The sequence below is a fragment of the Eumetopias jubatus genome, unplaced genomic scaffold (genome assembly GCF_037043125.1).
Source record: "Eumetopias jubatus isolate StellerSeaLion01/CBP00866 unplaced genomic scaffold, mEumJub1_p1.0 scaffold_7, whole genome shotgun sequence".
Classification (NCBI taxonomy): domain Eukaryota; kingdom Metazoa; phylum Chordata; class Mammalia; order Carnivora; family Otariidae; genus Eumetopias; species Eumetopias jubatus.
Genome location: NW_028274813.1, coordinates 97,416,017 through 97,428,959, shown reverse-complemented (window position 1 = coordinate 97,428,959; position 12,943 = coordinate 97,416,017).

Sequence of the window (12,943 nt, the reverse complement as noted above, 5' to 3'; positions counted from 1 at the left end):
GGGCCGTGTGGTCACAATTATTCAACTCTTCCTTGTAGTTCGAAAGCAGCTGTAGATGCAATGTAAATGATAGCCTGTTTGTGTTCCAATAAAACTTTATTTACAAAACAAGAATGTTTGGCCCATGGATTGTGGTTCGCCTGTGCCTGCTTTAGAGTGCTAAGAAATCCTTAATATGACAGTGAGGGCCAGTGATGCACTCTAGTGACTGCCTAAGAACTACCTACCAAGGTGCCTTAGTGTATTATTGTTACCTGACAATAAAATTACGATTGATTCTAAGTGCAGTTCCATGACACTAAGAAGCATTATATTTGTTTTGTGGGATATACTTTTTATTTACATTGAAAATCTGAATGCCATCTTTGTGTTATTTCTTCCCCTTTGCATCTCTCCAAAGTTTGAGGGAGGAAATTGGAATTTTTTTCATCCCATAAAAATTTTTAAGACCTAAACATTTTAAAAAGGAACTGACAAGATACAAATCACCTTGTTTTAGCTATAAGTAAAAAAATGAGGAAACCAAATATCTAAGCAATTATTTGCTTAAGGTTACAAAGCTAAGATTTGAATGAAATTGGATCTGATTCTGAAATTAGTGTTTTTCTACCACGTCTGTAGTTCCAAGCATTTATACTGAATGTCTGTTTTTAAAATAAATTATCTTTTTGCAAATAACCCTCCTATTGATGGTACTAATTATAGTTTTATTTATTCATACACTGATTATATGCATTTGGAATGAAGGACTTCTTAATCTAAGGAAAAGGCCCTAGTGATCTCTTTTATTAATAGGATTTGAGGAATTTTACCTCAGGAGGAGTAGTTAGTGAATATATTATTAATAGGAAAGGTAGCAAGTAATTTAAAGATATACTTTATATAATAATTATAGAAGTTTTAACATCATTAAATATTTGTAGGCTTCTATAATGTCATTTTTTTGCTTCATGGTTGACATGATCATTTTTGTTCCATTGAAATTATTATTCCAAAAGCACTCGTGCTGACTTCAACGAAGGAGGACTTTTGTAGGTGTGTAGGCACTAAAGAAGGATTGCAAATATTTCATTTTTACTAGATTACTTTAACACTAAGACTTGTTTTTTCAGCTAAGACACGAATCATTTGACTTACCTATTCAAGATACTATTAAAAGTATGTATTAAAAGAGAGAAACAACTATTTTTTTAAAGTATTTTTTTAAGTGAGGCATATCTGCAGGTCCATGTAGACAAAGTGAATAGTCAAGTAGATCTTTAAAAGTTATGACAATGTTTAATTATCAGCTCAGAAGCTATAAATTAAAAGATACTTCACTAGGGTCATCTTGTAAAGAATTAAACACATCTGTAGCAACACATGGAACATCATAGAGGGATAAGGTATCCTGAGAAATTACTTTTACAGTTAGGTAAAGTTAACTTTTAATTGCTTGTTAAAAGTATCATTAAATCACTTTCATTATTTAAAAGAATATACTAAGAATAAGTTAGTCTTCTTCGATGACACACTGTGTGATGAATGATGACCTACTTCATCATTAAGAAGATTATTGAACTAAGCTATAAATGAAGCCATAGCTATGATGTTAATGTCCTGGATAATTGCAGATCACAGAAGTTACCATGGATTTTGGTTTCCAGAAAATACGCCAGACACATCTGGAGTCATTTGGCTTTTCCAAAAACAGAACAGAAAAACTGACTGCATTACTCACCCAATCCAACCACTTTTTAAAAATGAATCCCTCCCACCCCCCAAATATTAGAGTAAAACTTGCCATATGTGGAGAATTTGGGAGAATTTAAACTATAATTTTAAATTTTTAAAATATTTTAAGTCTTCACCCCCTGCCTTAAAAACATGACTTTAATTGTTCTGTATCAGAGGCTAGCAAACTCTGACCCATAGTTGGCCACCTGCTTTTATAAACACAGTTGTATTAGAAAGCAGCCATATCATTTGTTTGCCTATTGTCTGCTGTAGCTTGTGCACTGCAACAGCAGAGTTGTACGGGACAGAGACCATATAGCTCACAAGCCTAAATCTTAAATCTGGCACTTTAAGAAAAAGTTTGCCAGCACCTGCTCTATATTTTTATATAGATATATCATAATTTTAGAACCATTCTTGTATTTTTGCTATTACAAACACAACAGGGAAGCTCTCAGTTCATAAATTTTGGTCTACATTTGTTATTACCTGTACTAGAATTTTAAGTGCAATATTATATTGAAGGGTATTCAGTTTTTACGTTGAAAAACACTGATACTTAATTTTAATTATCTTCCCAAAATGGTTGTGGGCAGCCTCTTGTTCCAGCATGAACTCCTGAGTTAAGAGTTTATTTATCTAGATTTTTTTCTTTGACTCTTCAAAGTCAACTTTTTTTCTTTTTCTTTTCTTTCTTTCTTTCTTTCTTTCTTTCTTTTTTTTTTTTTTTACCTAATGTGATTTTCATTCATGCTATTCACCATATATTTCTAGTGTGTGGTCATATGACTATTTCCTGGCCAACGAATTGTAAGTCAAAAGTAACTTCTGACTTAGATCATTTAAATGTTGACGTGACACCTTAGAACCTTCTTTTCTCTCTGACATGGTGATGATGATTGCTACATCGGGCAGGGCTCCTGAGAGACTGTGAACAGAGCCTCCCTGTTTATTTAGATGGACATGCAGCGTAAGGAAGAAATAAACATTTTTATTTTAAGTTAATGCAGTTAGGGAATATCCCATCTGATACAGGATTAATCATGAAGGTGCCACAAAAAGAAACAAAACTGTACTAAATTAAACTCTCTTGCATTGGTTTAGGTGACAGATGGTTAAGTTACATGAGGTGATCCACATTCTGCTATGGCAAAAGATTTGGTAAACTTGCCTGTGATACTTGGAAGAAAAATAATATAGTGAAGTTGTATCTCTGTTGGAAGGGTTTGGATAACAATTTTGTTTACTATATTAGTTGCATTTGACAAGATATTTTAAGAAAGAAGTGAACCCAGATGAGAAATGGTAAGATTGCCAGTGGAAACAAAAGAGAATAGGGAAAGTCCAGAAATTTAGATACTTGAAGGGTTGGAAGAGGCAAAACTTCTCATCCCCAATCAGTAAAAGGAGAAAGCCCTTAAGCAACAAAGTAATTAAATCAAGAATATAGACATCATACTAATTGTTTAAAAGACTAATTAGGTTAAGGAGAGGCCGCCTCATAGTGTTTCTACGCAGGAATTCTTCCACAGCATTTCTTGGGAAATTTATGTATTTTTCTGAATCTCATGACAGATCAGTCAGGAAATTGGTGAAACAGGAAAAAGTATTGCAACTAAGCAAGAATTAAAGCTTAGTAATGAATTTAGAGTCATTACTGGATTGAAGGAATCCACTGAAGTCAAGCCCAAAAGCAAGAGTCCAAGAGTAAGGTCAGCATTTCCAGAAATCAGGAGTGTAGAAGAGGAGTGGTCACGATCTGATCACACAGTCTTATTTGTAGCTATTGCCATGTTATAAATGTATGTTTATGTTCCTGTCGGCTACTAACGGTGAGTCATTCTTGTAAGTAAAATAAGTGTTAATAGGATTATATATAGTATAATTTATGCAAATCTCATGAATGGTGTTCCAAGAATAACACGTGGAAGCAAATTAATTCTGTAAATTGGCAATTTTGACTTGTGATTCTGTGTGGTGCTATTACTCTTGATGGGATATCCAAATGTAACATTCAGATATACCAAATAAGTTTGTTGGCATTTCCCAGTTTGTATGATTATTTGCCAAAGGCTGCTGTTCTTTGCAAATACTCTTAACTAGAAATGCTAAGAAAAGAAGTAAATGTTTTTTGGAACATTTTGAAATGAGATCAGAAACTGATCTAAACTCTAAATTAGCAAAGGCAGTATCAATTTCAATAGCAAGACCAAAATCAGGGAATGCAGACAAAATATTTTCATCATCAAAAAGGGAAAAAAGCTTTTATAAATCAACATGTAACCTAAACCGACTTGTAGAGGTTTTTGGATAATCCTTAGCAACTCAACTAATACCAATTCAAAAATGAAAGATAAGTTTCTGTGTCTGAAGTGTTTGTTACAAAATAAAGATAAAAACTATCAGATAGGGCAGTTAATGTATTGTGTGCTTTTAAGTTTCATTTTAAGATAAATTTTTACTAAGTATTTATAGTACTTTCAATTTTTAAAATGATTTTTATTTGGCACTTATGCTAATGTTTCCTTCATTTAATATTTTCTGTTATCAAATATCTTTGTCAGGCAGAGACAGTGGTATTAAAATATATAATCTTATCATAATACATTGGTTCATATTAATAAACCATATATTTATTATTATGTCTTTTTAACAGAAAATATATGAAACATTTAGCATAATTATCACAGAAAAATGATTCAGTATTATGGTCACTGATAACTGTTTTAAAACATATTAAGTATAGTGTTATGAGAAATACAGAATGATGATTCTGTATAATTTTGGGATTCCTGAGAACTCCCAGGTATTTTGGTTCCTTATTCCCATATCCTAAATATTAATATATGTCAGGAATTGGAAATACTAACGCCTGCAAATCTGTTCAGATAGGCAAAATGGCTTAGGAAATGGGTACTAAAGTGTCAGTCTTCTACCAATGCCTGATGGGCTCAAGGTACTTCAGCTAAATTTGGGGAAAATTTAGGGGGGACCATGTCTTTAAAATTGTGGGTGTGACTATTGGCTCATTTCTAACTGGAATTATATAAATAAGAAGCAAATATTTTGAAAAAAAAAAAAAAAAAGCAAATATTTTGAGAGAGTTATACTGTCAAAGAAACCAGGAACCTGGATTAAAAGTTTATAATTGTTCGAGAATTAAGATGAATACTTAGGCCCCCAATTTTCCTTTTTTTCTTTCCAAGTTTTTATTTAAATTCCAATTAGTTAACATACAGTGTAATGCTAGTTTCAGGTGTAGAATCTAGTGACCCAAATCTTCCATTAACACCTGGTGCTCATCACAACAAATGGCTTAATCTGCCTAGTCCCCAGCACCTATAAACCCTTAATCCCCTTAATCCCATCAGCTATTTAACCCATCCCCCTGCCCACCTCCCCTCTGGTAACCATAAGTGTGTTCTCTATAGTTGAGTCTGTTACTTAGTTTTCCTCCTTTTTTTTTACCCCCCTTTTTAAACTTTTTTTAATGTTCGTTTGTTCCGTTTCTTAAATTCCATATGAGTGAAATCATATGGTATTTGTCTTTGTCTGACTCACTAATTTTGCTTAGCTTAATACACTCTAGTTCCATCCATGTCATTGCAAGTAACAAGGTTTCATTCTTTTTTTTTTTTAAGATTTTATTTATTCGTTCGTCAGAGAGAGAGAGCGCGCAAATGCACAAGCAGGGGGAGTGGCAGGCAGAAGGAGAAGCAGGCTCCCTGAGGAGCAAGGAGTCCAATGGGGGACTCCATCCCAGGATCCTGGGATCACAACTTTAGTCGAAGGCAGGTGCTTAACTGACTGAGCCACCCAGGCATCCCGCAAGGTTTCATTCTTTTTGATGGCTAATATTCCATTGTGTGTATATATATATATATATATATATATAGTATATATATATATATTACCACATCTTTATCCATTCATCAGTTGATGGACATTTGGGCTCTTTGTACAATCAGGGCTGTTGTTGATAATGTTGCTATAAACAGGGTGCATGTATCCCTTTCAATTAGTATTTTTTTTTATCCTTTGGGCCCTCAACTTTCTTCATGAGGTAGCAGATGGAAAAAGTTTCTTAGTCCCCAAATAGAACCTATTTTCCAGTATCCACCTCAGATATGGTCAAAAGGATAAAGAAAAAAGGAGGGACCTCCTAGATGGTGGAATCAATGGACAACAATGGATTAGGGACCCCCTCAAAGGAATTTTTGTGGCAGAGAATTGTTCTGGGCCAGTGACTTTGCGTATCTCCCATCTTTCCCTTTCTTAATAGGAGTGTTTATTATGGTTTTTCTAATTCTATTTCAACCTTGTATGTGTAGGAGACAGATAAGCTTTTTAGTTCAGAGGTCAATAGTTCAAGAGGAGACAGTGCATACCATCCCCCGACTTAGAGACTGGCAGAAGATACTGAACTTAGAGCTTGCTGCCATTGATTTAATGGGACTTTTGAGTTACCTCTCCTCAGAAGAGAAAATGTGTTTGGGCTGTAAGAAGGAAGGTGCACTGAATAACTATTGACCGGAAGGATGGCCCGTGATAGTCCTTAGGGTTATTCACTATATAGTTAGGTTCTCCCTAGAGAACCAGACACAGCAGGAATACACTTCCCTTGTGGGTGGGTGGGGCCATCTGTCTGAATCTGGACTGTGAATTGTGAGCAAATATGATGTGTAACTTCTTAACTCAAGCACTGAATTGCCAATTTGAGACCTTCTAGACTCTTGTCTTTCCTCTGACTTGTTTACTGGAAACATTTGAGATGGTGGTTGCTCTGTCATCTGAGTAACTAATGAACAGAAAAATCACCCTTCCAATTTGCAATGGACTTTTAAAATAAGTGAGAAATAAATTTCTGTTGCTTTTAGTAATTGACATTTTGGGGGTGGTTACTACAATGTAAGTCTAACCCTATCCTGACTGGTAATATCGTGAAAATCTTTTCATGCCAGTACCTAAGTACCTATGTCAGAATTTCCTAACCTTTTTAGATCTACCTCAGCATTTCCTATCTTTTACTACTATTGTCTTGCATACTAGTTTTATATTAGACCCCTTGGGATTTTTTTTTTAAGATTTTATTTATTTGACAAAGAGAGACACAGCGAGAGAGGGAACACAAGCAGGGGGAGTGGGAGAGGGAGAAGCAGGTTTCCCACTGAGCAGGGAGCCTGTTGAGGGGCTCGATCCCAGGACCCTGGGATCATGACCTGAACCAAAGGCAGATGCTTAACGACTGAAGCCACCCAGGCGCCCCGGGATTTTTAAGAATCATTTTATTGTGTAATTTAAAAAATAGTTTTAGAACTTCTACTTCTGGCCAGTTTGGAGTAATAAGGATTGGATTTACCTTCCCCCATGAAATAAACAAAAAAACATGAAACAATGGTTTTCAAGACAGTGACCTCAAGAATGAAAGAGTGATCCATGAGACAAAACGAATGAGGTGAGCCCTATGGTTGCCTGAGTTTACTGATTTGAGAGCTCACAAGAGAAAGGAAAGTGAAGCATAAACAGAGATTCCCTAAGGAGACAGAGCTGAGAGTCTGGAAAGGCCCAGGGAAGATAAGTTTATAGGACTAAGTCCCAGAGAGGAGAGAGCTGCAAGAGATTTGCGGTATTCAGCAGAGTACTATGTTGTATGTGAGGAAACTAACCAGGGCTAAGGGAAAGAAAAATCTGAAAGGATTAGGGGGAATAATGCTGGCATTTTAAACAGGGCTACAAACAGTGCATATACCTATAAGAATTTAAAAATGTAAAATTCAGGGAGCATTGGGTAGAAAACTCAGGAAATTCTTGCTTCATTAGTGTGAGAATAATTAACACTTATAATAATTAGCAGACTGAGCACTGCTCTGGACCCAACTAACAAATCATAAAAGCAAGACCTGAAAGGGTCAAGTAATTTCCATATATGTGTATTATATCCCAGAACAAAACTCAAGAAGATATAAAGGAATACAAAAATAATGAGTACCCACAAAAGTAAAATTCACCATGTCTGGCATCCAATTAAAGATTACCAAGCATACAAAGAGGCAGGAAAACATGGTCATAATGAGGAAAATAGCTGGTCAAAATTGGCCCAGAACTGATACAGATGTCAGAATTAGGACAAGACATTAAAAGTTAATAGAATTATCTTCAAAAAATTGAGAAGATATTTAAAAATCCAAATTGAATGTTAGAGATAAAAACTACATCTGGGATAAAAATTATGCTGATGGGATTAATGGCAGATCAGACACAGCAGAAGAAAAGTTCAGAGAGTTTTAGGACAGCAAGAGAAACAATCCAGTGAGCTACAGGACATTAAGGTCTAATATTTTCCAAACATGAAAACTATCCATGAAAAACAGATCCAAGAAGCTCGGCAAATCCCAAGTATGTGATGTGTGAAGAAAACCCACAAAGGTAGCATAATAAAATTGCTCAAAACCAGTAATAAAGAGAACATTTTAAGCAGCCCGATAAAATTTTAATTAAGTAGCCAGATAAAAAAGACATGACATAACAGGAACAAAGATGAGGATGACATCAGATTTTCTTAAAAGCACTGAAAGAAAAAAAAACTGTCATCCTAGAATTACATTCCTAGCAAAAATGCTTTTCTTTTTTTTTTTTTAAAGATTCTATCTTATTTATTTGAAACAGAGAGAGAGAGAGAGAGCACAAGAAGGGGGTAGGGTGAGAGGGAGAAGCAGGCTCCCTGCTCAGCAGGGAGCCTGACACGGGACTCGATCCCAGGACTCCGGGACCATGACCCGAGCCGAAGGCAGTCGCCCAACCAACTGAGCCACCCAGGCGCCCCAAAAATGCTTTTCAAAAACAAAGGCAAAGACTTTTTCTGAATTTATCATTAGGAAACCTGCAGTATAAGAAACGCTAAAAGAAGTCCTGTGGGCAGAAGGTATACACTTGAGACCAAATTACTTCACTATAGTAATTTTCTAAAGCCTTACTGATTTTTTATTACCCTTGATCCGTTACTAAAGGGCATGTTTTAAAATCTCTGACTCTGATGATGGATTTATCTCTTTAAAGCTGTAATTTTATCATCTTTTGCTTTAAGATTATATAATGTACATACAAGCTTAGTTTATTTTCCTGGTGAATTGAGCTTTATTTTATAGTGACCCGCGTTATCAAATCGAGTAATGCTTAGCATTTTTGTTATTTTGTTATTTTGTTTGAAATAGCTATACAAATTTTCTTATATAGTTTATAAATACAAATTCTCAGGGGAACCTCCCTACTCCCGACATGTCACAGTTTGAGACGGATAATTTTTTTGCTGTACCAGTGGTTGAGGGAGTAAGCGAGCAAGTGTTTCTAATTCACCCTCACACTAAGATATAGACCTTTGTGGTCTCAGCTTTGTAGGCCAGTTTCCTATTAGACATGAGCTTTGTTTTCCTTCTCCAGGGTTAGGCTGTAAAACTGATGCCGGTTTTCAGTTCAGCAAGTACTCTCAAAGCAGAAGTCAACTTCAGTGCTCAAACTCTCTGGATTACTGCCTGCAATAAGTTTCTCCTCCTGAATTTTCTTCTTCCTTCCTTCCTTCCTTTCCTTCTTTCCTTCATCCCTTCCTTTCTTGATTACAACCTATTTAAGAAGATTTTTTAAAATATTTGTCCACGCTTTCTGGTTATTTCATGTTCTGTTCTTGGTTTTCTTTCTTAGTGTTAATTTCCATCAGATGGTGTGGTATTTTTTTATCTGCAGATTCAATGTTCAGTGGGAGATTTTTCCCCGCCTCGCCTCTCTCTGTGCTCACCCCTCCCTGTTTGGCAGTTTTGTGGTTTCCTCCCTCTAGTCATCCAGGACCCTAGTCCAAAACTGGGTTTCCATGCCTAGGAACTCCTGCCCCAAAGTGGCTGGAGGCTGTGCCTGGCCCGGTATCTTGGGCAGGACGCAGCTTTGCTCAGGTCTCCGTGCAGTTTTCTCTGTTGATCCTACTAATAATGAAGTTATACAGGTTTACATAAGCAGTAACATCAGATAGTGATCACATCCGCTTTCTCAGAGCCCAGCTAGACCATGGTTCCATGCCACATATGGAGTGCTTTCGTCACTTCAGACGATTAAAAAAATCCCACTGGCTTCTAGTTGTTTTGTGGACCCAGAAATCTGCAGGGCTGTGGCTCTAGCCACATCTCACTATTGCCTTCTGTTTCTGACCCAGAGAAATGTTCATTTCATGTTTGAACATGAGTTGGTCTTTTTCTTGTTGTTAACTGAATCTCTAATCCACATATGTAAAGCAGGAGGAGAGTTTAAAGTGTGAGTTTATAACACTCTTGACCTGAAGTGTCCCCTTCACATTTCTTTAAGTGTATTTTGTTGTTCTCTTTCTAGCTTCTTTATTTGGATGGTTAGTCCTTTTTGAATCATTTTGTTTTCTAAAAATGAGTTTAAGGTTGTTATTTTTTATAGCTAACATTTACTAGCCATTTTCTATATGCCAGGCACTAGGCTAAAATCCTGTGTATCAGTTATTTGCTATAGTTTGCCCCCAGATGATCTTAAGAGGTAGAAACTATCAGTACCTCCATTTGTAAATTAGGATATTGAGGCCTAAAGAATAAGAAATTTGCCAAAGGTAATCAGATAGGTAGTCTGCTTCTTAAAATCCTGTGCTCCTGACTAGAATTAGATCAACCAGTTAAATGAGGCCAATATGTATTTAAAAAGTTAATAGATTTTCTTCGTTTCTTAGTTCCTTTTCCCTTACTCCACACACCCAAGTAAGCAATGTTAATAACCCTGGTGCATATCATTCCACTCTTGGTTCTTGTACAAATGTATCACATGTGTATATATACATATACAGATTGGCTTTTCTATGCACAAAACAGCTCTTTAGGAGCTCTTTAAACAAGGATTACATGAGTAAGGAAAGGAAGTAGATGCCTGAGAGACAGGAGTGATGAAGACTTTTCACTTCATACCCTTATATACCTTTGGCATTTTGAACTATTAGTGAATTGCCTATTCAAAAATAAATTTAAAAAAAATACCAATTTTAAACCACTAAATTTGTAGTAAGTTGGTACACAGCACAGAAAACCAGTACAGTACAGGTTCTTTCCAGTTTTTTGTTGTTGTTTTTTTTTTAGATTTTATTTATTTATTGGACAGAGAGAGACACAGCGAGAGAGGGAACACAAGCAGGGGGAGTGGGAGAGGGAGAAGCAGGCTTCCCGCTAAGCCGGGAGCCCCATGCGGGGCTTGATCCCAGGACCCTGGGACCATGACCTGAGCTGAAGGCAGACGCTTAATGACTGAGCCACCCAGGTGCCCTAGTTCTTTCCAGTTTTAGCTGGTTTAAGCTGCTATGAACATTGTATACAAGTCTTTAAATCGACAGATGTTTTCATTTACCTTTTGTAAATACTGAGGAGTGGGATTACTAGGTAACATGGCAAGTGTATGTTTAATTGTTTAGAAAACTGTTGCACGGTTTTCCAAAGGGGCTACATTGTTTTATATTGTCATCAGCATTATGCAAGAGTTCCAGTTGTTCCAAATTGTCACCAACACCTGGTATGATCAATCTCTTTAATTTTATCCGTTCCATTGGGTATGTATGGTATCTGTATTGTAGTGGTATATCAGAGAATATACTCTGCATGATTTCAAACTTTCAAGTGTGTTGAGATTGTCTTTATGGCTGCGTAAATGTCAATTTTGGTTAATGTTTCAAGTGTACTTAAAAGGTATATATACTCTGTAGTTGTTGCCTATATGTCCACTGGGTCAATTTTCTTAATTTTATAATTCAAATCTCTTATATCCCACTGATTTTGTTTGTCTACTTGTTCTATCGCTTACTGGGAATAATGTGAGGTAAAATCTCACTCTGATTCATCTGTTACTCCTTTCAGTTCTTCAGTTTTTCCATATTGCAATCCCTGATATTATGGTCTCTGTTACTATAGTTTTGTCTTTTTGAGAATGTCCTATAAATAGAATATTACCTTATGTAACCTTTGAGACTGGCTTCTTTCACTCAGTGTAATGCCTATGAAATTCATACAAGCTGTTGCATATATTAATAGTTGATTCCTTTTTATTGCTGAGTAGTAATTCATTATATTTATAAACCAAGTTTCTTTATCCATTAACCCACTAAAGGGTATATGACTTGTTTCCTATTTGGTGATTATAAATAGATTAAAAATAGAGTTTGGTGATTATAAATAGAGTTTGGAGATTATAAATATCTAAAATAAATAGATATAAACATTCATATACATATTTTTGTGTAACCATAAGTTTTTGTTTCTGTGGAGTAAATACCTAGGCTAGGTCACATTGTAAGTGTATATTTAACTTGATATGATGCTAACTGTTTTCCAGAGTAGCTGCACAATTTGCATACTTAAGCTTTAACATTTTACTTAGAATAAATATTTTACCTCTTAAAGTGGAATGTAGAATACTTACCATCATCTGTCCCTTTATCCTCCTTGTTTTATGTTTTATTTGTCATATATATATATTTTACACCTATATTCATTGAACACTCCATTAGATAATGTTATAATTTTTGCTTTCAGCCATCAAATATTTTTTAAAGAACTCAAGAGAGAATGATCTATTATATTTACTCAGAAACTTACCATTTCTTTTGCTCATCCTTTATTAATGATATGCCAAGTTTCCTTCTGGTATCATTTTCTTTTTGTCTGAAGAACTTTCTTTAGTAATTTTTTTCGAGTAGGTCTTATGACAATTCTCTTAGCTTTCTTTCATCTGAGACTGTCTTTATTTCACCTTGATTCCTAAATAATATTTTAACTGGATATAGAATTTTAGGTAGACACTTTTTTTTCTTGCATTTTAAAAAGTTTTGCGCCACTTCATTTGGGTCTCCATGATTTCTGGTAACAATCAGCAGTTATTTGAATAATTGTTCCTTTATAATAAGGTGTTTTTCTTTGCTTTCAAATTGTTTTCTTTGTCTTTGGTTTTCAGCAGTTTGATTATGGTGTGTTTAGGTCTGAATTTCTTTGGGATTGTCCTATTTGGGATTTGCTGAACTCCTTGAATCTGTACATTTCTGTCTTTTGCCAAATTTGGGAAGTTTTCAGCCAGAGGAAACCCGTTTTTTATTGTGGTAAAATATACACAATATAAAATTTACTATTTTAACATTTTTTAAAGTGTTTATTTTAATTCTAGTTAACATACAGTGTAATATTAGTTTCAG